The 27,629-nt window shown below is 42.8% G+C and overlaps 1 long non-coding RNA gene across 2 annotated transcripts in view; it reads left to right on the forward strand.

The window, feature by feature from the left end:
* Nucleotides 1-27,629, forward strand: part of LOC144300445 (uncharacterized) — a 215,475-nt gene that overhangs the window by 128,974 nt on the left and 58,872 nt on the right. For both annotated transcript variants that reach the window (XR_013367071.1, XR_013367070.1), the window contains exons 8-12: nucleotides 11,049-11,173; nucleotides 16,183-16,390; nucleotides 21,284-21,555; nucleotides 26,624-26,673; nucleotides 27,183-27,364. This is a non-coding gene — a long non-coding RNA (uncharacterized LOC144300445). The remainder of the gene's footprint in view (nucleotides 1-11,048; nucleotides 11,174-16,182; nucleotides 16,391-21,283; nucleotides 21,556-26,623; nucleotides 26,674-27,182; nucleotides 27,365-27,629) is intronic.

Here is a 27,629-nt window from a genome sequence, read left to right on the forward strand (position 1 = left end):
AGGAAATTGGACGTCTAAAGTACAGGTGTAAGAGTTGGATATAGTTTTCATTGTATATTCTTTTGAACATTTTTATTTTGGGATCTTTTCCCTAAATTACATAAAATTATCACTTTTTAAGAAGGTATTTTTGTCCGGTCTGAAAAGCTCTTTTTTTTTAATTAGATAATTTTTTTTTTTTTTTTTTTTTTGCGATAGATACTACCTTTTGGTAAAATAGTTGTCTGACTACAGAGTGTTAAGATCAAGGTTAATTGTACTGTTACTGCCTCATTCATATTCAAAAATGTTAGAAAGGGTGTGATATGCTGACATTAAAAGTTGACTTCTTTTCCGCTGTGCTCAGTCTCCAAGCAATGACTACAGTTGTTGAAAGGGTGCCAGATACTGTCACACACAACTCAGATGGGAATCTAAACGTAGCCATATCCTCCCACAGCTGGCTGAGGACTTAGTGTGTGCTATAAATAGCAAGGACAAGTACAATCAATCCTGCTTTCAAAATGCAGTTCATGAGATATTTGTAGAAAAGTGAACTTGATAACATATTGGAATCTTTCTGTAATGGAATTGAACTAGTTGTCTAGTTTTAAGAACACAGTTGAACCCAGAGCTCATCCAAATCTACTTCGCAAGCCCAGTTCTAACAGGCTTAGATAGAGTCTACAAACATGTGGTTCTGTTCCTCCAGAGAAAGACCTTCCCAGCTGTTTTGGTTATGGAGGAGCATCTGCTCCCTCTGAGATAATGGTTTCAGGGCTTTTGTGAATGCATCCTCAGCCTCATAATTGCATATTTTGGCTAGCTTTAGATTTTCTAGAAAGTAAAAAAGCACCTACCCAGTGGATTTATTTTTTTAAATATTTATTTATTTATTTATTTATTTATTTATTTATTTACCCAGTGGATTTAAACCTTTTTTGAGTAGCAGAGGTAGCAGCAGTGACCTGCTCCTCTAGAAATTCTGCCCAGTGACTTGCCATTTGGGAAATTTTCCTGGCCTGCTTTGTAAACCAGAGTCAGATCCTGATGCTTACAGGTTCAAACTGATCATAAGGAACAAGTTTCAGATTGGCTCTACCTTGACTCCAGTTGCTTTCAAACACGGTGGTGGTTTCAGAACGACCTAAGGAATTTTAGGGAAAAGTGGGTACCTGGGTCTTCCCTGTCTCTAATCTCCTGAGCTGTGAGGAACCCCAGGGAGAGTAGGGCAGTGGAGAGGATGGGGGAATAGTGTTGTGGGGTATAGGAGCATACTGAAGAGTGGAGCAGGGGCCTGCTCTTTCATGGCTTCCAGGCCATGGTGTGGATTTTGATCTTTAGTCTAAGAGCAGCAGGGAAACCATTGGAGTCTTAAGGAGAAGGATTGCTCAGGTTTATGCTTGCTTGTTTTAATCCACCTGGCCATAGTACAGGGACTTGGTAGAGGGGACTAAGTACATGGATGTAGCCCATTTGGAAAATCCAGGCATTCCCAATAGTGCATGAGTGTTCCTTTTACACCACATCCTCGCTAACACCTGTTGTTTCTTGTGTTGTTGATTTTAGCCATTCTGACTGGTGTGAGGCAGTATCTCATTGTAGCTTTGATTTGTATTTCCTTGATGGTAAGTGGGGATGATGAACATCCTTTCGTGTGTCTATTGGCTATCTGATTGACTCCTTTGGAGAAATGTCTGTTTACGTCTTCTGCCCTTTTTTTAATTGGATTATTTGTTTTGGGAGTGTTGGATTTTATAAGTTCTTTACAGATTTTGGATACTAGCCTTTTATTGGATATGTCATTTGCAAGTAACTTCTCTCATTCGTGGTTGCTTTTAAGTTCTGTTGATGGTTTCCTTCACTGTGCAGAAGCTTTTTATTTTGATGAAGTCCAAATAGTTTATTTTTACTTTTGTTTCCCTTGCCTCAGGAGATGCGTCCAGAAAAGAGTTGCTATAGCCAATGTCAGAGAAATTACTGCCTGTGTGCTCTTCTAGGATTTTTATGGTTTCAGGTCATAACATTTAGGTCTTTAATTCATTTTGAATTTGTTTTTGCATGTGGTGTAAGAAACTGGTCCAGTTTCATTCTTTTGCATGTGGCTGTCCAGTTTTCCCAACACCATTTGTTGAAGACATTGTTTTTTTCCCACTGGATATTCTTTCCTGCGTTGTTGAAGATTAATTGACCATATAGTGGTGGGTTTATTCTGGGTTTTCTATTCTGTTGCATTGATCTATGTGTCTGTTTTTGTGACAGTACCATACTATTTTGATGACTACAAAAGGAGGGGTGTGGGAGGATGGGTTAAATAGGTGATGGGGAGGGATCCCTGGTGGCGCAGCGGTTTGGCACCTGCCTTTGGCCCAGGGCGTGATCCTGGAGACCCAGGATCAAATCCCACATCGGGCTCCCGGTGCATGGAGCCTGCTTCTCCCTCTGCCTGTGTCTCTGCCTCTCCCTCTCTCTCTCTCTCTCTGTAACTATCATAAATAAATAAAAATTAAAAAAAAATAGGTGATGGGGATTAAGGAATGCACTTGTCAGGATGAGCACCAGGTGATGTATGAAAGTATGTATGATGATGATGAATCACTATATTGTACACCTGAAACTAATATAACACTGTATGTTAACTAACTGAAATGAAAATAAAACCTTAAAAAAATCCAACCAACATGGCCTAGGAAAGAAGCAATAGAGTTAAAGAGGAGCAGATAGTTGGAGAGGTATCTAGAAGGTAGAACCAGTTCAGAGCCAGTGGTGATTGATTGGATATAAGAAGGAGGAAAAAGGGAGGAATTGAGAATAGTTCCCAGATTCCTAGGATTCTGACAAAGACAGGAAGTTCTATGTCTGACTAGTCCTTCCTGGCCTGGCCGTGCACTGGTGCTGGCTGAACTTGCCCGGGGGCCTGGCTGAAGGCCACTCCTGGCAGTGTTTCATGAATCAATGGTTCACCAACCTGTTGTGTCCTAAAGGGCTGAGTGCCCACATAACCACAACCCTGGCTCCAAAGAATAATACAGTCACCGAATCTTTTGTGCTTTTTTTAAGCTAGAGAATGCAGTTTACAAGTGTTAGAAAGACATTTAATATTTAGAGACTCAATCACCAAGTGATATTTGGGGAAGTTTGTACTACATAGAAATAAAATTGAAAGTACAAAATTTCTAGAAAATTTTTTCAAATGGTTAAAAAAATAAAAGCTATTCAGAATTCTATCTTAATTCAGTTATTTTACCTTTAGGTGTGTGTAGGTATGTGTGTCAGACAGTTTTGAAAATATGGTTGATCTTTCATATTTTTTTCTTAATTAATCCCTGAGAAGCAACATATCACCATGATGTGTATGGTTAAGAAAATAATTCTGTCTTGATAGAGTAAGTTTGATTTTTAAGGTGCAAATCAATAGTCAACAATTAGTTGAGTCTAGACAGATTGGTACTGGCCTCTCTTCTCTTGATTCCACGGCTGAAAAAAAAGGTTCTAAGAGATTTAGCAGCTCAGTGATGATCTTTTATAGTAAGAGTGAAGAGACCAAATCCCAGAGACTCCCCTTTGAGCTCCTACTTATTCTCACCCAGTGTTGGATAAATGCACACGTGCCCTCTCAACCAAGCCACGAAGAGATCATTCCCTTTGCAGAGGAGACTGTTTTATAAAAGAACTTAACAGCAGGCATTTTGAGTCCTCCATCTTACCTCTCTTTGTTGAAATAGCTTATACCAGTAAACTACGGCTAATGAGGTGGTTTATCTGGTTTTATTGTCCTTAATTTTATTACCTGCCCAATATAATCTTGGCCCAAGCTTTCCCTGCTTAGAGGCATGGTAAAACCTTTATGTCTAGGAAAGCCCCACCCAAGAGGAGATTTTGCTTTCTTGAGTGTGGGCTCTGAGCCAGGCCTGTAGGCTGAGGTGCTGGTTTCTGTAACAGACTAATTTAGAAACTCTAAGCCATTCTGTAATCTTATTTTCTGGCCCAGGTGGAGGTAGAAACAATCCAGAGAACAAAGATTAAGTGAATAAGCCAAAAGAAAGAGGCAAAGATCTATTTCTCCATCCCCCAAGGTTATCAGAATCTCTGTTTTAGATTTTTACTTTTGCCTTAGCATTCAACCCCTGAGAAGGGTTCACAATCAGAAGGAGACATCAGTCATCTTAGAGTCATGACTGGGGGCTGAGCGCAAGCAAAGCCTGTCACAGAAGTCAAATAAAGCAATTGGGCTAAGAACAGTGAGGTGGGAAAAGACACAAGCAGGTAGAAAATGGAGGAAGTGAAGTCTAATTTTCAGTGAAGAAGTCCAGAGCATTCCCTCCTCTCCTTCATCTGGCACCAGGCCCAACCTTGATGTCCTGCTGTTCCCCTTCTCTGAGGGGATCTCTCTCCAACACCACCCCCCCACGTCCCCCCGACTTCTGGGGAGCAGGTTTGTCCACAGGGACCCCAAGTCCCTTCTTACTCCTCATACCCACAGACTGAGCTTTCATATGCAGCTGCGGTTACCACTTTAAGGAGCCTGGTGTTCCTGAACCCACTGCCTTTTGAACCCTTATAGAACATTCTTCCCGATACCTTTTATTTAAACACATGTAATAAAACACTTTTGGGTGCTAGCCTCTTATGTCAATTTGATTTGACTCTTGTCACTCTTTCCCAACTACTCATGGGAAATTTGTTTTCTCTTCCTTCTTTGCTACCCTCAGCCACACCCCTGCTCTCTGGGGCTGGTTTGACCACAGCAGGCCACAGGCCAAGAAAACATGGGTGGGCGGGTGCCAGTCTCTGGCTGCTAGAAGCTGCTGAGGATAAGATGGGGGAGTTCCAGGGGTGGAGAGCCAAGGACGGTGCAGCCCACAAACTTTCTCAAAAAGCTGAAGGGAGGTTTTTTGTTTTTTAGTTTTTTTTTTTAATTGTGTCAAGAATATTATGAAGTACTCATTCTGAATAAGAACAATATAGGTTGCTCTTGGAAAACTAATGCTAATAACCAATTAATAGTATCTAATTTCATTTGCTGTTTGTTTCCAAAGGATATGCATATATATACTTTATAAGCACAAGATTATGGCGGGAAGGGCAAACAATTGTTTACAGTGATTACTTCTGAAGAAAGGATCAGGAGGGCACCTTTTTATTTTACATGCTTTTTACTCTGAATTCTTTTTTACTCTAACGCATGTATTGTCACTATAATAAGCAACTTTAAATATTTTTTAAAAGAAATGTTCATTTTCTGTCCCTTAGTGATTTGCTGAAAACCATTAATAAGATACTAAGTGGAAGTTGAGGCTGAAATATAATACCATTTTAAAAAATGTTTTTAAGAATTTATTTATTTGGGGTACCTGGGTGACTCAGCTGGTTAAGTGCCTGCCTTCAGCTCAGGTCATGATCCTGGGATGGAGCCCTGCATCCGTCTCCCTGCTCAGCGGATCCCACTCCCACTGCCTGCTGCTCCTTCTGCTTGTGCTCTCTTTCTTTCTGTCTGTCAAATAAATTCTAAAAATCTTAAAAAAAAAAAAAAAAGATTTATTTATTTTAAGGGGGGAGGGGCAGAAAGAGAGAAGGAGTCTCAAGCAGACTCCACACTGAGCACATAGCCTGTTGGGGAGCTCAATACTACAACCCCCAAGATCATGACCTGAGCTGAACTAAGAATTGGGTGCTTAACCAACTGTACCACCCAGGCACCCCTGATGCCACTTTGAACACTTTGCATAGCTGTTATCATTGCTTTAGGTAATTAATACTTAATCAAGATCAAATAAGGTAGTACTTTACAATCCTCAGTTTATGAATGAGGAAAATAGGCTCAGAGAGGTTATATAATATTCACAAGGTCACTCTTGGGAGCTGACCATTTCAGAAGGGCAAGCTAAATAAACATATGTCTTGTCTGCCAACGGAATCCCCAAATCCTAGCAAAGTGCCTGGTACATGGCAAGTGGCATAAATATGTTTATTGAATAAATTAATGTCTAATACAAAGTTTATGCCATTAGCTAATACATCAAATTCCCCTCCAAAGTTATACTCATGTAGGCAAAAGGCGCTTTATCAGCATAGTCACAGCTTCAGGCGCAGGTTCTGAATCAGAATTGTATAAAAAAAGACCCAAAACTTAAGATAGCCCATACCTCCTAGCACTGTACTCAGGTTTGTTCTTTAAAACTTTTGCTCTATACTCTCCACCTACTCAAGCAATAAAAGACATTTTTGTTTTTCCTATTTACTACCCTAGTATTTCTTTCATTCATTCCCTCATGAAATATTTATTGAGTACCTACCACCTGCAGGGAATTGTAGATAGAGCAATGAAAAACACATTTAAGGAGCTGAAGGAGTTTCAGCACCACTAGATTGACTTTACAAGAAAAAACTTTTTAACATTTTATTTATTTATTTATGAGAGATACAGAGAAAGAGAGAGAGGCAGAGACACAGGCAGAGAGAGAAGCAGGCTCCTCACAGAGAGCCCTATGTGGAACTCGATCCTAGAACTCCAGGATCACCTGAGCCAAAGGCAGACACTTAACTGCTGGTCCCACAAGAAATGTTAAAGGGACTTCTCTAAGCTAAGATGAAAGGATACTATTTAGTAAAAGGAAAACATATGAAAATATTAATCTCACTGTAGGAGATCCCTGGGTGGCTCAGTGGTTTAGCACCTGCCTTCGGCCCAGGGTGTGATCCTGGAGTCCTGGGATTGAGTCCCACATCGGGCTCCCTGCATGGAGCCTGCTTCTTCTCTGCCTGTGTCTCTGCCTCTCTCTCTGTGTCTCTCATGAATAAATAAATAAAATCTTAAAAAAAAAATCTCCCTGTAAAGGTCAATATGTAGTTAAATTCAGAATGCTCTAATGTTGTAGTGATGGTAGATAAATAACTTATAAATTTAGTATGAAAATAGCAAAGCATTAAAAATAACTATAATTATATAGCTATAATAATTTGTTAACAGATACAAAAGATAAAAAGAGATTGTGACATCAAAAACATAAAGGGGAGAGTAGAAATGTAATGCTTTAGTATGTGTTCTAAGTTAAGTTGTTATCAGCTTAAAACAGACTATTTTAAGATGTTTTATGTAAGCCTCATGGTATCCACAAAGCAAAAATGTACAGTAGATACATAAAAGATAAAGAGAATGGAATCTAAGCATGCCACTATAGAAAGTTATGAATTTGCAAAGAGAGGAAGACAGAAACAAAGGAATTATAAAACAGTCAAAAACAATGAAAACATGGTAATAAATCCATACCTACCAATTATAATTTTAAGCATAAATGGGCTAAATTCTCCAATCAAAAGACACAGAATGGCTCAATGGGTTAAAAACAAAAACAAAAAACAAGATCCAACTATATGCTGCCTATAAAAGACTCACCAGCTTTAAGGACACATATAGACTGAAAATAAAGGGTTGGAAAAAGATATTCCATGCAAATGGAAGCCAAAAGAAAGCAGAAGTGACTGACTTATATCAGACAAAATAGATTTTAAGCCAGAGACTGTAATAAGAGACAAAAAAGATCATTATATAACAATAAAGGGATTAATCTGGCAAAAGGAACAGACTCAAAGGGAGAAATAGCAATATAATCATGGGGGACTTTACTACTCCATTTGAACGAAGGATATATCATCCACACAGAAAATTAACAAGAAAAAAATGGACTTATACTACATGTAGACTATTTGAACTTAATGGATATTTACAGAACATTCTATCCAATAGCAGCAGAATATATATTCTTCTAAAGCATACATGGAACATTCTCCATGATAGATCAAATGTTAGGCAAAAATACAAGTCTTAATACATTTACAAAGACCGAGATCAGATCAAGCATCTTTTCTGACCACAATAGTATGAAACTAGAAACACAATTATAAGAAGAAAACTGGGAAATTTACAAATATGTGGAAATTAAACAGCATACTACTGAACAGCCAATGGTCAACAAAGAAATCAAAAGAGAAAACAAGGGGCACCTGACTGACTCAGTCAGAAAAGTATGTGACTCTTGATCTCAGGGTCATGAGTTTGAACCCCATGCTGGGGGTAGAGATTACTTAAATAAACAAGAAAGTTTTTAAAAAGAAATTTAAAAAGGGGCACCTGGGTGGTTCAGTGGTTGAGTGTCTGCCTTTGGCTCAGGTTGTGATCCCGGGGTCCTGGGATGGAGTTCCACATCAGGCTCCTTGCAAGGAGCCTGCTTCTTCCTCTGCTTATTTCTGCCTCTCTGTGTCTCTCATGAGTAAATAAATAAAATCTTAAAAAAATAATTTAAAAAATAACTTGAGAGAAAATAAAATGTAAATATACAAAACTTACCTAATAAAACAGATCCCTAAAAGAGGGATATTCATAGCAACAAATGCCTAGATTATTAAAAAAAAAAAAAAAAAAAAAAAGTCTCAGGGCACCTGGCTGGCTCCATAGAGCATGTGACTCTTGATCTTAGGGTTATAATTTCAAGCCCCACATTTGGTATAGAGATTCCTTTAAAAAACAAAAATAATAGTAATAAAAGATCTCAAATCAGCAACCTAACTTTATACTTTTAAGGAACTAGAAAAATAATAAACTAAGCGCAAAGTTAGTAGAAAGAAGGAAATGAAAATACTTTCGTTTCTCTTTGGATCATATAAATCTTTTATCTTTTACTAACAAAAAAAAAAAGGAAATAAATGAAAGTTAAAAAGACAATAGAAAAGTTCAATAAAACTAAGAACTGTGGGTTTGTTTAAAAAGACAAACTTTGGCCAGATTTACTAAGAAAAAAAGGACTCAAAATCAGAAATGAAAAAGACATTACAACTGATAGCACACAAATGCAATGCATCATAAGAGACTACTATGAACAACTGACACCAACAAATTAGACAACCTAGAAGAAATGGATACATTTCTAGAAACACATAGCCTACCAAGGCAGTCAGGAAGAAATAGAAAATATGAACGGACCAATTACTAGTAAGGACATTGAGTCGGTAATCAAAAATCTCCCAATAAACAAAAGTCCAAATAGATGACTTCAATGATAAACTCCTCTAAACACAGAAAAATTAATACCAATTCTTCTCAACAAAAAATTAAAGAGGAGAGGCATGTGGCTGGCTCAGTTAAGTGGAACATAGGACTCTTAATCTTGGGGTTGTGAGTTTGAGGCATATACTGGGTATTAGAGATTACTTTAAAAAATCAAATATTTACAAAAACATTTACAGAGGTAGGAACACTTCCTAATTCACCTTAAGAGGCCAGCATTACCCTAAATATGAAAACCAGAAAAGAACGTTCCAAGAAAAGTAAATTGTGGGCCAATATCCCTGATGAATATGGATGCAAAAATCTTCAACAAAATATTAGCACACTGAATTCAACAATACATTAAAAGAATCATATACCATAATCAAATGGGATTTATTCCAGGCATGCAAGAATGGTTCAATATCCACAAACAATGTGATACATCACATTAACAAAATGAAGGATAAAAATTTCTAATCATCTCAATAGATGCAGAAAAGCATGTGATGAAATTCAATATCCATTAATGATTAAAAAAAAAAAAAACAAAAACCCACAACCCTTCAACTGGCTAAGAGGGAAAATATCTTAACATAATAAAGGCCATGTATGACAAGCCCACAGGGAAACTCAGACTGAATGGTGAAAAGCTAAAAGCCTTTCCTCTAAAATCAGTAACAAGATGAGAATGCCTATTCTTGCCACTTATATTCAACATGATGCTGGAAATTCTAGCACAGCAATTAGGCAAGAAAAATATAAGATACTCAAATTTGAAAGGAAGAAGTAAACTATTCACGCTATATTATATAGAGAAAACTCTAAAAACTCCACCAAAGCTCTGTTAGGGATCTAATCAACTAATTCAGGTATAGAATGCAAAATCAAGACATAAAAATCAGTTATATTTCTATACACTAGTTATGAACTATTGGAAGAAGAAATTAGGATAATAATCCCATTTGCAACAGCATCAAAAGGAATAAAATTTAACCAAGGAAGTGAATGACCTGTACAGTGAAAGCCATAAGACATTGATGAAAGGAATTGAAAAAGATACAAATAAATGGAGATATTCCATGCTCATGGATTGGAAGAGACCTCTGTACTCCATGTTTATTGCAATATTTACAGAGGCCAAGATATAGAAATGACCTAAGTATCTGTCAAAAGGTGGCTGGATAAATAAAATCACACACACACACACACACACACACACACAAACACAGAGGATTATTTTTCAGCCATGAGAAAGAAGGAAATCCTGCCATTTGCAACAAATGGATGGTTCTTAAGAGCATTATGCTAAGTGACATAAATCAGACAGAGGACAAATAGTACATCTCATCCCTTACATGTATAATATTTAAAAAAAAAAAAAAAGTCAAACTCATAGAACCAAAGTAGAAAAGTAGTTGCCAGCATCTGAAGGGTGGTAGAAATAGGATGGAATCGGTAAAAAGATACAAATTTTCAGCTAGAAGATGAATAAGATCTGAGACCCTGTAGTTGGTATGATTGTATTGTGTAATCGAAATTTGCTAATAAAATAGAATTTAAATATTCTCATAAAAGAAAAAAAGTGAGGTGGGTGCCTGGCTGGGTTAGTCAAAAGAACATGTGACTCCTGATCTCCGAGTTGTGAGTTTGAGCCCCATGTTGAGTGTGAAGATAAATAAATAAAAACTTAGAAAAAAAGTGAGATGATAGATGTGTTAGTTAAGTAGATGAAAGAATCCTTTCAAAACGTCTACATATGTATCAAATCACCATAATGTACACTTTAAATATCTTACAATTTTATGTCAATTACATCTCAATAAAGTTGAAAATTTATAAATAAAAGTATCGAAATAAAAGAGACAATAACATAAGTTGACAAGAATATGAAGATGAGGAGCTATATTGTTCTGCCTTCTTGTCGGTGAGAATGTAAAATGGTGCAGCCACTTTGAAAAATCATGGCAGTTTCTTAAAATGGTGCACATTATTTTACCATATGACCCAGCATTTCTATCCCTAGGCATCCAACCAAGAGAAATGAAAGCATTGATCACACAAAGACTCACACAGGAATGTTCTCAGCAGCATTATTCATCATAACCAAAAAGTGGAAACAATCCAAATGTCTAATCAGCCTGTGAAGAGGTGAGCAAAATATGGTATGGTACACAATGAAATACTGTTCAGCAGTGCAAAAATGCAAGACCTGTACTTGCTGCAACATAGATGAACTTCAAAAACACTGCAAAGTGAGAGAAATCAGTTACAAAAGATCCTATATTATGGAATCCCACTTAGATGAAATGTCCAGAATGGCCAAATCTATAGAAAGTAGATCAGTGGTTGCCCGGGGCTTGCGGTAGAAATGGAAAATGAGATCTTACCAGGGTGATGGTCAAGTTCTAAAATCAGATCATGGTGATAGTTGTACAACCAGGTATGTTAATAATAAAAGATAATTTTTTAATAAAAGATAATTGTGTATTTAAAACTGATGAGTATTACGGTATGTTACGTAACTCAATAAAATTATTTTTAAAATATTTTATTTATTTGTGAGAGGAGGAGAGAGGGGGTGAGGGAGTGTGAGCAGGGAGAGGAGCAGAGAGAGAGGGAGAAGCAGGCTCTCTGCTGAGCAGGAAGATGCGGGCTCGATTCCAGGACCTTGGGATCATGACCTGAGCCGAAGGCAGGCACTTAACCCACTGAGTTGCCCAGGCACCGCCCACCACCCCCCACCCCCCGCTTCAATAAAATTATTAAGAAAAAAAGATTTGGAGACTTTTGGTCAAGATATCACAGTGAGTTCCCTCTATAGAAACCAACTCCACCATATAAGAGCAAATTAAGACAAAAAGTTCAAAGCAAAGAGTTACTAGAAAAAAACTTTTTAAACTCCTTATAGAATCCTATAGTAATTTTTTAAAGATTTACTAAGTAGATCGCTGTAAGAATTTCGAGATTTGGTTTTTAGGTTTCCATTCAGTCATCATGAGCCAGATAAATGAAGAAAATTTCCAGTCGAATTTCCAACTATATTTTCTTGATAGAGAGGAAGGGAGGGATGGGATCCCAGTGAAGGAACAGTGTTTACCTTCTGAAATGTGTTCCTTCTTTCTGCATGGGATGCCTTTGCCCTTTTGACAGATCTCTGATCTGCTCTTCTATCCCTCTCCCTAACTTAGTTCAACAGGCCTCACCCTTGGTTGGATTTTCTCTGTCCTGTGTCCCCCATCTTTCTACACATAGACCAGCTTGCTCCTCCCCGGTTAATTTGCCTTTGTTCTCTGGTTCCTTTTTTCTGTGCCTCCTTGCCTCTTCTAGTCCTTCTTTCTAGTCCTCCTTGCAAAGTGAAGAAATAGAGATAAATATCCTACTCCATTCCTTGGAGTCCTGTGTAGTTCTTCTGGCCGGTGGAAGGTGCTGGAATGTGACCAGCACATTCCAGTCAACCTGAACCCAGTTAGGGAAGAATGAGCCCTTGCACAATTAGGGGGAGTGTTTTATGGCCTGTTATTGTTACTCTTACATTGTCAGACTTTTCAAAGAAACAGAGGATTAATTATTGACAAAGTTGAGATGAAACTTTCACTAAAATACTTCACACTTAGGGGGAAAAGGAGACCTAGAAACCAAGCATTTCGAGGAATTAAAAAAAAAAAGTATCTCCCTTTTTAATTTTTCTCAAACACTCTAAAATTGAAAGACAAGCTGTGTGTGAGAGAGAACTATTAAAACTTTTCAAAGTGTACTGTAACTTTGTATCCTTTTTTCTAGCTATAAATATATAAATGAATAATAAATTTATTCTAACATCTGATCATTTTTTTGCAGCCTATAGAGGAACTTTCATGAATAATCATAAATTTCCTTCACTTCCAGTGTGCTGTGTGAAAAGAACATTCCATAAGAGAGAGATTATAATCATTTGGTGATAATTACACAAAACTCTGAGTCATTAGACTCTATTAATTGTCTGAAATATAACTAGAAGAAAAATAAACATCGGGAGGAAATCTAGCATGACTACAATTAAGTTTAATTATGATCCCTCCAGTCTATAGGGAAAAAAAATCTCAAAGTCAGTGTTTCAAAATTGATTTAATTAACTTTTAAGTAACTTTTTAGTAATGTTTAAATAGCTTTTTAGTTATTTAACCAGCTAGTAATCTTTGTTCTTTATTTAGCTGGATATGACTCCAAAACTTTTACACCGTGTTTTCTGATACCATTTTTTTTTTAAATCCGTGGTGTTCATGCAGTTAACATTTGATAGGAATCCACTCAAGTAGAACACTTCCACAGGAGCCAGCTGCTCTGACCATCATGCCCAGGCAAATGGCTGCTAAATCCACCCAAAGGCCAGGGCCTCGGATCCTTTCTCAGCAACTTCTGAGTCATCACCTGCCTTCTGTCACCTTGAGCTGCACACACCCACACCCCAGATTCTCAGTTCTTCCTGCCCTAGGTAAACACACCCATCCCCCGATTTGGGGTCCTTTCCAAATCTGAAACAATCTACGTGATCCCACCCTTCCTGTTCTCCAGGCCACCAACAATATCAACTCAAGTCCTGTGTGCCTCCCTTCTGAAATTGCTCACATCCTTCCCCCTGCCCATCCTTCCTTTGCATTTCGTCTCTGCACCACCTGATATGTGTCCCCCCCGGTGGCTTCCCACCGAGGATTCCCACTGGTTATCTGAGACTAGAACACTCTCTCACAAGCTCACACACCATCTCACTCTTGGCCTTCAAATGGCCCATGAGGCTCTTTTGCCTGGTGGACAAGTTAACCTCCTGTGCCTGGCATCCAAGAAGTTCTGGGCTCCAGATACACCACTGTTCCAGGGTTCACTCTCATGGATCTACTACAGCATGTTCCACTTCAGTCAGAGTGGACCACACACCAAGTCCCAAAAAAGTCTGTGTATCCCCACACCTTGTTTTTGCCTTCCCTACTGGGCATAGGCCTTTGTCAAGCATCTCTATCTGCTGGCTTTGACCTGCTTTGAATGCCCCTTCCCAGGAAGCATTCCAGAAGAGTTTGCCTTCGGCAGGGAATGATTTCCAGCCTCGCCTTCATTCTTTAAGCAATGAGCTTAAACTTCTCTTAGCATGGCCTTTTATTTTTAGAGCCATACCTTTCCCCCCTGAACAGACTGAGAACCCCACAAGGGCAGGCAAAATGTTTTCTTCCTCTTTTGACATAATAGATGACAAAATACAGTGGAAAGAATATAGGTTTAGAGCCAGTGGAGTATGAGTTTGAATCTTAATTCCACTACTTACTAGTTGAATTTTCTTGAGGAATTTATTTACCTACTCTGAGCTTGTTTTCTCATCTGTAAAATGGGGATGCTAAGTAATACTAGTATTAGCCTTAAGTGAGAATAAATTGGTACCATCTACATTCAAGATACATCCTTCAAAAAGCGTTTGCTTTACCACTTCCCTTTGTATGTCAGTGTCTACATTATGCTTTATACATAGTAAGTGCTCAAGTATAATAAACACAAAAGGATTTTGATATGTGTCTGACTTGGGTTGGTAGCCTTAACAGCTCCACTCTCCCCACAAATGAGGCTCTTGGCGCACCATCTGAATGGCCAAACCTGTATTCCTGTAGGTCTGCCCTAGTGGTTTTCAAAGTCCCCCAGAGTTTCTCATTTATGTAGTCCAGGGTGAGGCTGATTAAAAGCTCCCTAAGTTAAAAAAAAAAAAAAAAAAAAAAAAAAAAAAAAAAAAAAAAGCTCCCTAAGTAATTTTACTAGGTAACTAGAGTGGAGCATGACTGGCAATCCCTCAACTTAATGATTTGAGGGGGAAAAAATCTGCCTGATTTTGGTTTCAGTTTCATTTTAGTTCCTTTTTATCCATTGCCCTCACTATAATGAAACCCTCCTCAGGGTGCCTGGGTGGCATGGTTGGATAAGTGTCTGCCTTTGGCTCAGGTCAGGATCTTGGGGTCCTGGGATCAAGTCCCACATCAGGCCCCCAGCCCAGCAGTGAGCCTGCTTCTCTCTCTCACTCTTCCTCTGTGCTCACTCTCTCTTAAATAAGTAAAATTTTAAAAGAAAGAAAGAAGGAAGGAAGGAAGGAAGGAAGGAAGGAAGGAAGGAAGGAAGGAGGGAAGGAAGGAAGGAGGAAGGAAAGGAAGGAAGGAGGAAGGAAGGAAGGAAGGAAGGAAGGAAGGAAGGAAGGAAGGAAGGAAGGAAGGAGAAGAAAGAAAGAAAGAAAGAAAGAAAGAAAGAAAGAAAGAAAGAAAGAAAGAAAGAAAGAAAGAAAGAAAGAAAGAAAGAAAGAAAGAAGAAAGAAAGAAAGAAGAAAGAAAGAAAGAAAGAAAGAAAGAAAGAAAGAAAGAAAGAAGAAAGAAAGAAAAAGGAAGGAAGGAAGGAAGGAAGGAAAGAAAAGAAGGAAAGGAAGGAAGGAAGGAAGGAAGGAAGGAGAAAGAAAGAAAAAGAAAGAAAGAAAGAAAGAAAGAAAGAAAGAAAGAAAGAAAGAAAGAAAAAGAAAGAAAAGAAAGAAAGAGAAAGAGACACTCTTTAAGGTACTTCCCAGGCCCCACCTGAGCCTAGGCTGGGAACTATGCTCTGGGAAATAAGATAATAAGAAACATATGTCAAAAACACAGGGATCCCTGGGTGGCACAGCGGTTTGGCGCTCCGGGTGCGTGGAGCCTGCTTCTCCCTCTGCCTGTCTCTCTCTCTCTTTCTGTGTCACTATCATAAATAAATTTAAAAAATTTAAAAAAAATATTTAAAAAAACACAGAGGCTATCAATGAAGAAGCAATGTGTTCATATTTATCAACGTATTTTTTAAGATTTATTTTTGAGAGACAGAATGCAGGAGGAGGGGCAGAGGGAGAGAGAGAGGGACAAGCAGACTCCTTGCTGAGCGTGGAGCCAGAGGTGGGGCTCCGTTCACAATCCTCCGTTCACAACCTGAGCCGAAATCAAGAGTTGGTTGTTTAACCAACTGTGCCACCCAGGCACCCCTGTTAATGTATTTTAATACAGACCTCACAGCTATTATCTTGCAGCCACTGAAGTAATACCTGCCATTAAGTTGACTGCGATGGATGATATATATTGATCTGTGTGTCCCTTTCTCTATACTCACTCAGTTTTCCTGTTTTGTTTTGTTTTTTTAAGATTTGATTTATTTATTCATGAGAGACACAGAGAGAGAGGCAGAGACACAGGCAGAGGGAGAAACAGGCTCCATGCAGGGAGCCCGACGTGGGACTCCATCCCGGGTCTCCAGGATCACGCCCGGGCTAAAGGCAGGTGCTAAACCACTAAGCTACCAGGGCTCCCTCAGTTTTCCTGTTGTATTGGTCAGGATTTGGATGGAAAGAAGGTGAGAAGAGGGACGAAAAAATGTATCAAGCTACTTTTGAACCTCAGAGTACAGGAGAATCACCTAGAGCCTTTGCTGAGGACCCAGTAGTGAACACTGGAAATATCTGAGTTCAGGAGAGTAGTTAGACCAATAGTCAAAGTGATAGTTGAAATTATGGGGTAGGTGTGGATCTCCAAGAGAGTAACGAAAAAGCAGCTGATAGAAGATAGAGAATAGAAAGGTTCTATAACCAAAGTACTAGAAGAAGGAAAAAAAAAAAAGAGTAGTGTCCTTGAAGCCGTGGAAAGGAATTCCCAGATAAGTGGTCAGTGATGCTGAAAATGTAGATTCCTGGGTCCCACTCCCAGAGATTCAGATTCAGTCAATTTGAGGCAGAGCCCTGAAATTTACACTTCCCACAATGTACGTGAATTTGATGTAGATCCATTTTGAGCAGCACTGGTATGCCTTGTTTTGTAAATAAGTGAAACCTCCCCCAAAACAAAATGCTTAATGTAAGTTCATTTGATATCCAGTTTCTCTTATATATTTCTAATATTGACTTTTTTAAAAAAAGATTTTATGTATTCATGAGAGACACAGAGAAAGAGGCAGAGACACAGGCAGAGGGAGAAGCAGGCTCCCTGTAGGGAGCCCGACGCGGAACTCGATCCCAGGACCCCAGGATCACGACCTGAGCCAAAGGCAGACACTAAACCACTGAGCCACTCAGGCATCCCTAATATTGACTTTAGCATGTGGGAGATGACAAATTATCTTTCATTGCCCAAAAACTTGGCTCACATTAGAAGAAACATTAACCAAATTAATTCAAATTAACATTAGGATAACTTGAACTTCCCTTCCTCTCATTACACCTACAAAATCCAGAACTGCTCCATCAGCCCAAAAGGAGTCTATTCCAGTAGGGATGGGAAAAGGTAATTTTCTTTGATGGTATACAGGATTTAGAAGTATAGCAAACAAAGCACAGATGTGACACATGTTGTAGTACTGACTTCCTTTGCACTATTATGAATAAAGTCTTATGAGTGGCTCAGTCAGTTAAACATCTGACTCTCGATTTTGGCTCAGGTCATGGGATCAAGCCCCACCTTGGGCTCCTCGCTCATGGGGGAATCTGCTGGAGATTCTCTCCCGCTGCCCCTCAACCCTGTGCATATGCGTGCAGACTCCCTCTCAAGTAAACAAGTCTTTTTGTTTTTAAATGTCTGAGATGGTAAATACCATAGCAAAAGGGTGGTCAGGAACATAGTTTCATTCATTTATTCATTCATTCTTATCTCTATTCAACAAATATTTATTCAGTACCTATTATATGTCAGGTACTGTTAGGAGATTTGAGTATGAATAAAATAAAGTTCCTGCTGGTATAATAGCACTACAATGGCAATCACATAACAATATATAAATGTGTCAGATAAGTTTATCCAATGTTATATGTCAAATACATTTCAATTTTAAAAATAAGTGAGTAAAGTTCCTGCTCTCAGGGGGTTTGCACTCCAAATAAGTCAGCACTTCCTACAAATTCTTATTGAATGCATTCAGTGTTTAGGACACCGAGCCAGACATTGGATTAGGAGGATTAGGTGAGATGCTCCCTTTGGAAGTGATGACAGCCAAGTACTTGGAAGACACTCATGTATTAGGCACTCTGCTAGGGTTTTCAGGTACAGAGATTAACATGAGCTTGTCCTGACACCCTGGAATTGGAAGCACAAGAGATAAACAACTAATTCTAATGTGGAGATATACATTGAGGGAGCATGGGCTGGTGAGAGATGAAGCTGGAAAAATACACTGGGACCAAACTGTGAAGACATTGAATGCCATGGTTGGGGGCTCAGACTTCACTTTATTGGTTGTGCAGCCTTAGAAGGTCTTGGAGTAAAAAAGTGGCATGATCAGACTTGTGCTCTGGAAGTTAGCTGGAGACAGGCCAGTTAAGAAGCTATTATAATAGTCTAGGCAACTGATAATGAAAGCCAAAGCTAGCATTGTGACAGTGAAGATGAAATGAGAAGTCAAATTCAAGCTGTCCAGAATCAGAAATGGCAAGATACATAAGAGGAAGGATGTAGGGGGGAGAGGGAGGAGGAATTGAAACTCATAAGACCTAGCTTGAGTGATTGTGTACATGGGGAGCCTATTAAACAAGCTAGAAAATAGGGGAGGAGAGCTCAGTTTGAGGCATGGGAATGAGGGTTGAAATAATAACCTGTTCCAGTTGGCTAGCTGTGAAAGGTCTAGTTGGAGGATTTATGAGCAGTTGAAAATACAGGTCAAGAGTTCAGGAGCAAAGTTGAAGCTGGACATGGAGATAGCAAGAGATAGGTGAGATTATGGGAAGAAAATAGATGTCCAAGGGCTAAGGTAAAAAAAAAAAAAAAAAAACCAATGAGGGGCTCCTGGATAGCTCAGTCGGTTAAGCATCTGCCTTCAGCTCCAGGCATGATGCCAGGGTCCTGGGGTGGAGCCCCACGTTGGGCTCCCTCGCCTGGTGGGGAGTCTGCTTCTCCCTCTGCCTCTGCCCCTCCCCCACTTGTGCTCTCTCCATCTCTTACTCTCTCTATCTCGAATAAATATAATCTTAAAAGCAAAACAAACAATGAGAGAGAGTGGAGAGGGGGTCCGTGGGTGGCTCAGCAGTTTAGCGCTTGCCTTCGCCCCAGAGCATGATCCTGGAGTTCCCAGATGGAGTTCCACATGGGGCTCCCCACAGGGTGCCTACTTCTCTGCCTCTCTCTCTCATAAATAAATAAATAAATAAATAAATAAATAAATAAATAAATAAATAATCTTTAAAAAAAAAAAGCCTATGAGAATATAGAAGCCCTCACCCAGCCTGGGCATCCTAGAGGGAGCAACATCTTAGCTGAACATGGAGGAGAACAAGTTAAATAGAAAAAAGGGAAGGTGGAGAGTTCTCATCTCTGGAGATGAGAGAAGGCCAGTGTTTTCTGTGAACTGGGGAACTGTAATGCAGCCAGAGGAATGGGAATAGGGTGAGTCTGGGATGTGAACAGAGGACAGACAACACAGGGATCTGACTCATAATAGTTATAGACTCATAAATAGCAAACACACAATGCCATGTGCACTTAATATATTTTGAGAATTTGAGTTGCATTAGCGAATCTTTACAATAATCCTGGGAGGTAAGTACTACTAGAATTGACATTTATCTAATGGCCATGGTGGTTCATTGACAGGTTTTGAGCAAGGAATTGGTGAGAGCAGGGTGTCCCTCCAGGAAATATGGAAGTCCTCATCATCGCTCTCCCCAGCCAGCCTCTCCCTTGACCTTCTTTACCTCACCTCTGGTACCACTGTCCCCCCAGTCAATAGGCTAGAAACTGGGGAACCCACCTGCACTACCCATTTCTAAACACTTACTATGCTTTGCCAATTTTGCCCCCAGTTCTTTCTGCTCATTTTCACCTCCTGGATTCAGAGCCTCCTGTCTCTCACGGAGACTCTACTACAACGTCCCCACTGGCTCCTGGCCTCCTCAAGGTCTATTCCCTTTCTTTAAATCTGTCTCTCTAAAATGCAAACGTGACCACACAAGGCCCCTACTTTAAACATACCACGCCTTCCCTGGCCCAGGAGTGCAGCTGCAGTCAGGACACTCCCATTGTTAGAGTGGCTCACTTCCAAGACAATGACACACCATGCAGGTGACATGTTGACACCTGGAGTGTAACCAGCACTCACCACCTACCAGGCTCTGCTCTCAGCCCTTTCCCCGAGTTAACTCAATCCTCACGATAATTGTCCATGTCAAAGTTAGGGAAACGGAGTCAAGGGAAAGTTAAAGAACTTGTCCAAGGACACAGAGTCAATAGGAACTGGGCTAGGCCCCTGACTCCAGGGTGTATGCCCTGAACCTCCACCTTAATGTGGGGAGAAGAGAGAAAAGCAGGCCTAATGAGGTGTGGGAGGAGAAAAAATTAAATAAAGCCTAATAAAACTTTGAGCTGATTCTGCTCTGACAGCTGCTGCATCTTCCTCCCCCACCTGAAGGACACGTGTTCAAAGTATGGTTCCTCCACATGGCCTTTGAGGAGCCCTCTGAGTCCTCTCTGTCCTCAGCTGGCTCTGCGGCCTTCCAGTTCCGCGCCCTGTGTCTAGCGCCCAGCGGTCGGCCTGAGTACACTCGGTGGGGTGGCTCCCCCTTCCTGCCTTCCTCTACTTCTCCTCCAGGCTGGCAGCCCACTGCCTAGCCCAGTGGCCAGAACAAGATCGTACCACCAAAATCACGTGGCAGATAGACCACGGGCTTGGCCTGCTCTGGCAACCCACCTTCGATATATTCCCCCTCTACTCAGTTTTACAATCTTATACCAGTATCACCACTCAGGTTTCTTGAGGGTTTTCTTTCTTTTTTTTTTTTTTTCATTGAAATTGACAAAGACAAGGTCTAAACGAGTTGGATTCATTTAGCAAGTCTATTTTCTATCTTTTTAAAAAATATTTACTTATTCATGAGAGATACAGAAATAGGCAGAGACATAGGCAGAGGGAGAAGCAGGCTCTCTGCTGAGCAGGGAGCCTGATGCAGGACTCGATCCCAGGGCCCTGAGATCATGACCTGAGCCAAAGGCAGTCGCTCAACCACTGAGCCGCCCACGTGTCCCCAGCAAGGCTTTTTTCAAGTCCTTCTATATGGTAGGTACTGTGCTAGGTGCTGGAACAAATAAATGCCATAGACTGGTAGACCATAGACATAAAAGTTGGCTCCCTTTCACGGCCAGGCTAACACGGGACCCCAGGGAAACACAGCTGGTGCTGCCCAGCCATTTCCACAGCACGCAGGGCACACTTGGTTCACTGCACAACACACAAGATTATAATTATCTGTCTACCTGTCTGTCCTCACTCTAGACCAGATCTCCTGAGAGCTGGGACGTGCTCTTTCCTCCTTATATCCCAAAGCCTAAAGTGATTATCTGTGGGATGGAAATGAATTGGAGGACTTTCCAGCAATAGGGCACTCAAGTGCTATTAGATGCGCAAGTGCTCCCGTGAGCTAACTGTGGGCCCAGGACTCCCGCCCTCATGCTTTCCTCACATGAGCTCATGTAATCGTCACGAGCGGATAAGGCAGGAACCAGTTCTAGCTCCACTTCCCAAAGGAGGAACAAGGAGATGAGAGGGTAAGTGACTTGGCCTAAGACAGTCTTCCATGCGGAACACCGTGTCTTCCGCAGGTTCCGCTGTTGGCCTCATTTTCGCCTTCATTTAGCTATAACCTGCCCCTCTCTAATCCTACCAAACTCTCCAAATGTAACCCTCTGGCACGTCGTGTGCTTGTTTGGAGAAATGTTTCCAAGCATGTTTGTCATTAGAATCTTCTACTCCCAGCAGAAGTCAGAACAGGAGAGTAAATTTCTATTTTATGCTCACACACCAGGTTTAAAAGGAGACCTGTATGTGTACATACTATGGACATGTGTGGGGAGGGGTCAGGAAAAGACATATTTTTCAAGCAAAATCAAATTTCTCTCATGTAGCCAGTTCATTTTGGAAGCATTTAAATTCCGGTCACAAAAAAAAAAAAAAAGAAAAAAAAAGAAAAGAAAAAAAAAGCTTTTGTTTCTTGAGCTATTTTGTTCTTCCTCGTTAAAGGAAGAAACTCTTCCCCACACCACCCCCCACACCCCAACTGGATTTAGATAAGCCTAGAGCCAAAACCACTCAGTAGATTGCAGAACAATTGGCCTTCAGGTGGGGCCTAATGAAAGACTTGAATTCTTAGGGGTCACCTGAGTGTCTTTTGCAGCACCTCCCTCTGTTCTCCCTGGGGGGGGGGGGTTGTTTCTCTTGCTCTCTCTCTCCCTCTCCACTCTCTCCCCCACCCTCATTTATCTATGTAAAGTTACTTCAGAGACTACTTGCTGACTCCCCCCACAGATATCCAGCCCGCGGGGCCCACCCCTCCCAGCCTCCCCCTCAGCACCCAGGATGTGTGCCCATTGGGCCTGTCACTGGGCCAGACACTGAAGACCCAGGTGGGGCAGGGCCTGACGGGCAACTCTGCTGCCTTTTTCTGGGAAATCCCAGGTGTCCTCACCGGCCTCCCTCTACCCAGTCCTCCAGCAATAAGCGGCAAAGCAAGCCAACTTTCTCCAGCCTTGGACTTTGCTCCCGGGTGTCCCGCCCCCAGTTCCTCTCTGCCCCTTAAATGCTTTCCACTCTGGGCCTGCGAGTACCAAAGCATACCTTACATTCCATTTCCATACCCTACTTTAAAGATACTCTAGAACATAAAGTTGCAACAAACGTTTCAATTACTAAAAACCTAATATTTTCCTTTTTTAAAAAAAAAGATTTTTATTTATTTATTTATGAGAGAGACACACACAGAGAGAGGCAGAGATACAGGCAGAGAGAGCAGGCTCCATGCAGAGAGCCCAACGCAGGACTTGATCCTGGGGACTCCAGGATCATGCCCTGGGTCGAAGGCAGGCGCTCAACTGCTGAGCCCCTGGGCATCCCCAAAACGAATATTTTCCAAAGACAAGCACCAGTAACTTTGTTAGTATTAACTTGAAATGTCATAGCATATATAGGTTTTGTTTAAATTTGTTCATTCACCTATATTTTTATTGAGCATCTATTATATGTCTGTCTGCTATGGTGTTACGCACTATAAGGGGCTTTTTGTTTCAAGGAGTGGGAGGCTCCCCAGGGAGACAGACGAGTGCCAACACGGAAGTCCCCAGCGTGAGATCTGGGGTGGGTTGGCATAAGGGTGAAGGCAGCCTAGGAAGGGCTTCCGAGGTGCACTCTCCCGGCAAACGCTGAATTGCACTGGGGCTTCAGCTTCCAGTGTTTCTTCCTGGGACATTTCTTATTCCATGGATTCACTTGCTGTTTGCTCACTCATCACTCACTCCCTCAAGTCTCCCCTTCAACAGATGTTCTTGGAGCCCCGCCTGTGCGCAGGCCCTGTTCTAGGAGCTGGGGAAATGGTGGTAACAGGATGGGGCTGACATTCTCATGGCACAGGAGTCAGGAGGTAGAAATGGAAACAAGCGAGGACAAAATGAGCTCAGATAGTGCTAAGTGCTAAGAAGATGTAAGAGGGCAGTAGCTGGAGAGCACCTGGAAGTAATGGGGGGGGGGAGTCTTTCTCAGAAAGTAGGGACAGGATGCGGGTCTGAGACCAAAGGACACGCAAGTCCCCTGTACAGAAGCAGGCTGAAAAGCGAGGCTGCGCAGAGGCCTGAAGATGGCAATGAACCCCGCACAATGAAGAAGGAAGACCAGGGCTCTGGGGCCCAGGGGGGACAGGCATGGGAGGGGTGAGGCCCCAGATGGGATGGGTCAGGTCGCAGGGGCCTGGTAGGGACAAGTTAATACTAATGGTGACAACTTTGGGGGTGTGTGTGCAAAGCTGGACATTTTCGGTTCATTTTTTGGTAAACAGATTATCAAGCTTACTCTGTAGAGGCTCCTAACTACTTTGTAATGTGTCCGCCCCATAAAGCCTGACAACCACCCTGGGAGGTGGGTATTCTGATCCATTTTGGGCGGGAGAAACTGAGGCCTCAGCTGCTGAAGTAGCTTGTCCAAGGTGACTCGGCTGACACGTCAAGCCTCAGGACTTGCAACGCAGCAATGGGGTCGTCACACTGGACTAGTATCCCAGGCTTCACAGTGGCCTGAGATCCATTATTAAATGGGGTCTCTCTAAAAACAGAAGGGGAAAAAAAAATCCCTGCCCCCTTTTGCCTCCAACAAAAGTTTTTCAAATTCTCAGAAAGCACTCCTTTGTCCAAGAGTCAGGGAGACTCTTAAAATCATTCACACATTCTTTCAATAGGTTTATCCCGAGAGGCAAACAAGTGTTGAGGCCGCCTTGCCCGAGGCCTGGGCACGTGCTCCCCGCGTAGTGTTTGGTTTTGTTTTAAAAGCCGGTCAGTCAAATGCTCCGAAGACTAGAAGCCTTTCTTTGTCCTACTTGGGGACTTTTTTAGAAATGTAACTTTTGGCCTGGTATCTGTGTCCTTTGAAATTCTGATTCACCCTCACAGCGCCTCATCAGTATTCATGGTTCTCCTGAAGAAATGCACTTGTCCCCGTCCGAGCTGATCCGCCGAACAGATCTGCGGAGCGCTTAGCCCCCGGGCCTGGGGCCTCGGCGCTGCTCCCGGGCGGCGGGTTTGAAACGCAGGCTGGGGGGGGGGGGGGGGGGGGGGGGCGAGGAGGGTCAGCCCCGGTGGCTCGGCAGTTGAGCGCCGCCTTCAGCCCAGGGCGTGACCCTGGAGACCCCGGATCGAGTCCCGCGTCGGGCTCCCTGCACGGAGCCTGCTTCTCCCTCTGCCTGTGTCTCTGCCTCTCTCTCTGTCTCTCTGTCTCTCATGAATAAATAAAATCTTTTTCTAAAAAAATGCAGGCGGGGGTGGGGGGTGCACCTGGGTGGCTCAGAGGTTGAGCGTCTGCCTTCTGCTCAGGGTGTGATCCTGGGCCCTGGGTTCGAGTCCCGCACCCGGCTCCTTGCGCGGGGCCTGCTTCTCCCTCCGCCCATGTCTCTGCGTCTCTCTGTGTGTATCCCACGGATAACATCTTTAAAAAAATAAAATACGTCAAATGCAGGCGGGCCCTGGCCCAGAAGGTCCGCCCTCCCCACGGGATGGGTTTGGGGGCGGCGGGTGGGGGACGCCCGGGCCCCGGCCCTCCGACCTGGGCGCCGCGGGGCGAGGCGCAAGGGAAGGTCCCGGGGGTTCAGGGAGCCTCGCTGCGGGGCTCTGCGGCCGGGAGCCGCCGACACGAACCGGTTTCCCCGTGGGTGGTCCACACGATCAGCACGCACCGGCCCTGACGCTGCGCCCGCGTCCACGCGGCCGGGGAGCGCCCCGGATTCCGCGCGGCCGGGCGGGCGGCTCTGCAGCGCCTTCCCCGCAGCGGGACCCGGGGCTGGCCGCTGGCTCCGCGGCTGCGGGGCTCCGAGGGCCCCCTTGTGGGTGCAGAGGCCGCTCACCCAGCCGGGACGCCCCCCCCCTCCCCCAGGCCTAGCTCCTGACCCGGGGATGCCGGCCTGCAACCCCTCCAGATCTCAGGGCACCTCCGCTCCCCAGGGGCGTCGCCAAGGGAGCCCGCTCAAAGCCCCATTTGAAATACAGACTCGACTTGAAAAGAAAGGCTGGGGATCCCTGGGTGGCGCAGCGGTTTGGCGCCTGCCTTTGGCCCAGGGCGCGATCCTGGAGACTCGGGATCGAATCCCACGTCGGGCTCCCTGCATGGAGCCTGCTTCTCCCTCTGCCTGTGTCTCTGCTTCTCTCTCTCTCTCTCTCTCTCTCTCTCTCTCTCGATCTGTGTCTATCATTAAAAAAAAAAAAAAAAAAGAAAGGCTGCCCCTCTTATAAGCTGCAGGGGCTACTCATTCCTTAAATGATCAATTGGGTCAATCAGGTCTTAAAGCAAGAAATGACTGTCGCCAGTCTCCCGCGTGAGCTGGTCTATGCTCTTTCCCGTATTTGACTCGAATCCCGGGTTCCACTGGTGGCACAGTAAACGTTTTTTATAGGCTACAAAATTTAAGCAGCATAAATCAACCGTCACGGTAGAGGCATGTTCCTCTGTTATGCTGTGCTGTGCATTGGAAGTTTTTGGAAATTAAATGATTTTATCTTCCTCTCCTTCCCTCCCCCGCCAACCCCCCAAACCCAGTAGCTTGTGAGCAGCCTCCCAGAGGGCCTCCCGGGAGACTCCCTCTCACCAGTGTCCAAGCAGCCGGCAGCTGGCTCCCTGACCCCAGTCCTTCTGTCCCCACTGGAGACAAACCCTCCTCAGTATACCTTCCTTCCAGCCCTGTGCCCGCCCAGAAGCCTCCGGCACCTCCTTCCATGCCAACCAAATAAGCCCCAAACTCTGAAGCCTGCGGCTGAGGATCCCTTTCCTGGCCTTTTCTCCTGTGCTGGGTGACTTAACCTCTCTGAGCCTGCGTTATTCACTTAAAAACTGTGGCTCCTGGGATCCCTGAGTGGCACAGCGGTTTGGCGCCTGCCTTTGGCCCAGGGCGCGATCCTGGAGACCCGAGATCGAATCCCACGTCGGGCTCCCGGTGCATGGAGCCTGCTTCTCCCTCTGCCTGTGTCTCTGCCTCTCTCTCTCTCTCTCTCTCTCTCTGTGACTATCATAAATAAATAAAAAAAATTATTAAAAAAAAAAAAAAAAACTGTGGCTCCTGATGCCAACCTATCAAATGTGTGTTTTAAGGATTGCAGGGGACCTAAGGAAAGACCACCCCACAGGCAGTCGGGCACATGGTGAGTTCTCAGAAAATGCAATAAAATGCAGTTTCTCTTTCCACCTCTTGAACAGACACTCCGCTCCCCACCACCCCCACCCTGGCCAGCCACCCATTAGATTATTTATTCCTAAGTTGACTGAGCACTTTCCTGACTTTGCCCACTTGCTGGGGTCTGCAGTGGCGCTCAGCCTTCTATCCCCACACTGTCTGGGCATCCTTTCTTTGCTTGCCACCTTCCCTTTATTTGTGCGATTGTCCCATCAATGTCCATCTCCTCCGTTACACTGAGAATTCTGTAAGGGCAGTGGGCACAGTTGTCCTTGTGGACCGTGTAGCCTCACTGGTGTCCCCAGCAGGGCCTGATGCACACAGTACATTTCGGAGGCTACAAGCCCAGTCTGACATATCATTACTTCCTAATGTTTTCCATTTTCCCCCCAGCCAACTCAGCTGCTGGTCTGTTTTAACACAACTCACAGGGTCTCATTCAACAGTTACTTATGAAATATTACTACCCTCCTACAGTGGCATCACATGTTTTCAGTGTGAACCTCTGTGGCTTATAAGGATCCAAGAAGAAGAGAAAGAATGAAAGGAAAATAACAAGATAATGAGCAGCGATGTTCTTAGGCAATGAAGCAAGCAAATCACCACCCCGGCTGATTGGAGTGATAATGAGTAACTTTAAGGATCCCAGAGCCAGGAAGGTGAGGAGGCGTTGTGTCTCCAAGAAATTACAGAATTAACTGCCCCCCCCCCCAAAAGCCAATGCTGAGTTAGTTGATCATAAATGCAAGCACAGACTATTTTTAGACACTGATTTAAGTATTTTCAGGGGTCATTGTGACTTGGCATAATTTCTTCAAAACCTAACTACTACCAACCCCATAAAATTAAATTCCACTAAATTATAAGCACTTGGAGGCAAAATCAGGGTCTTTTAAATCTTGGTATGGTCATAAGTCATAAAGA

Source organism: Canis aureus, chromosome 28 (assembly GCF_053574225.1).
Source record: "Canis aureus isolate CA01 chromosome 28, VMU_Caureus_v.1.0, whole genome shotgun sequence".
Taxonomy (NCBI): domain Eukaryota; kingdom Metazoa; phylum Chordata; class Mammalia; order Carnivora; family Canidae; genus Canis; species Canis aureus.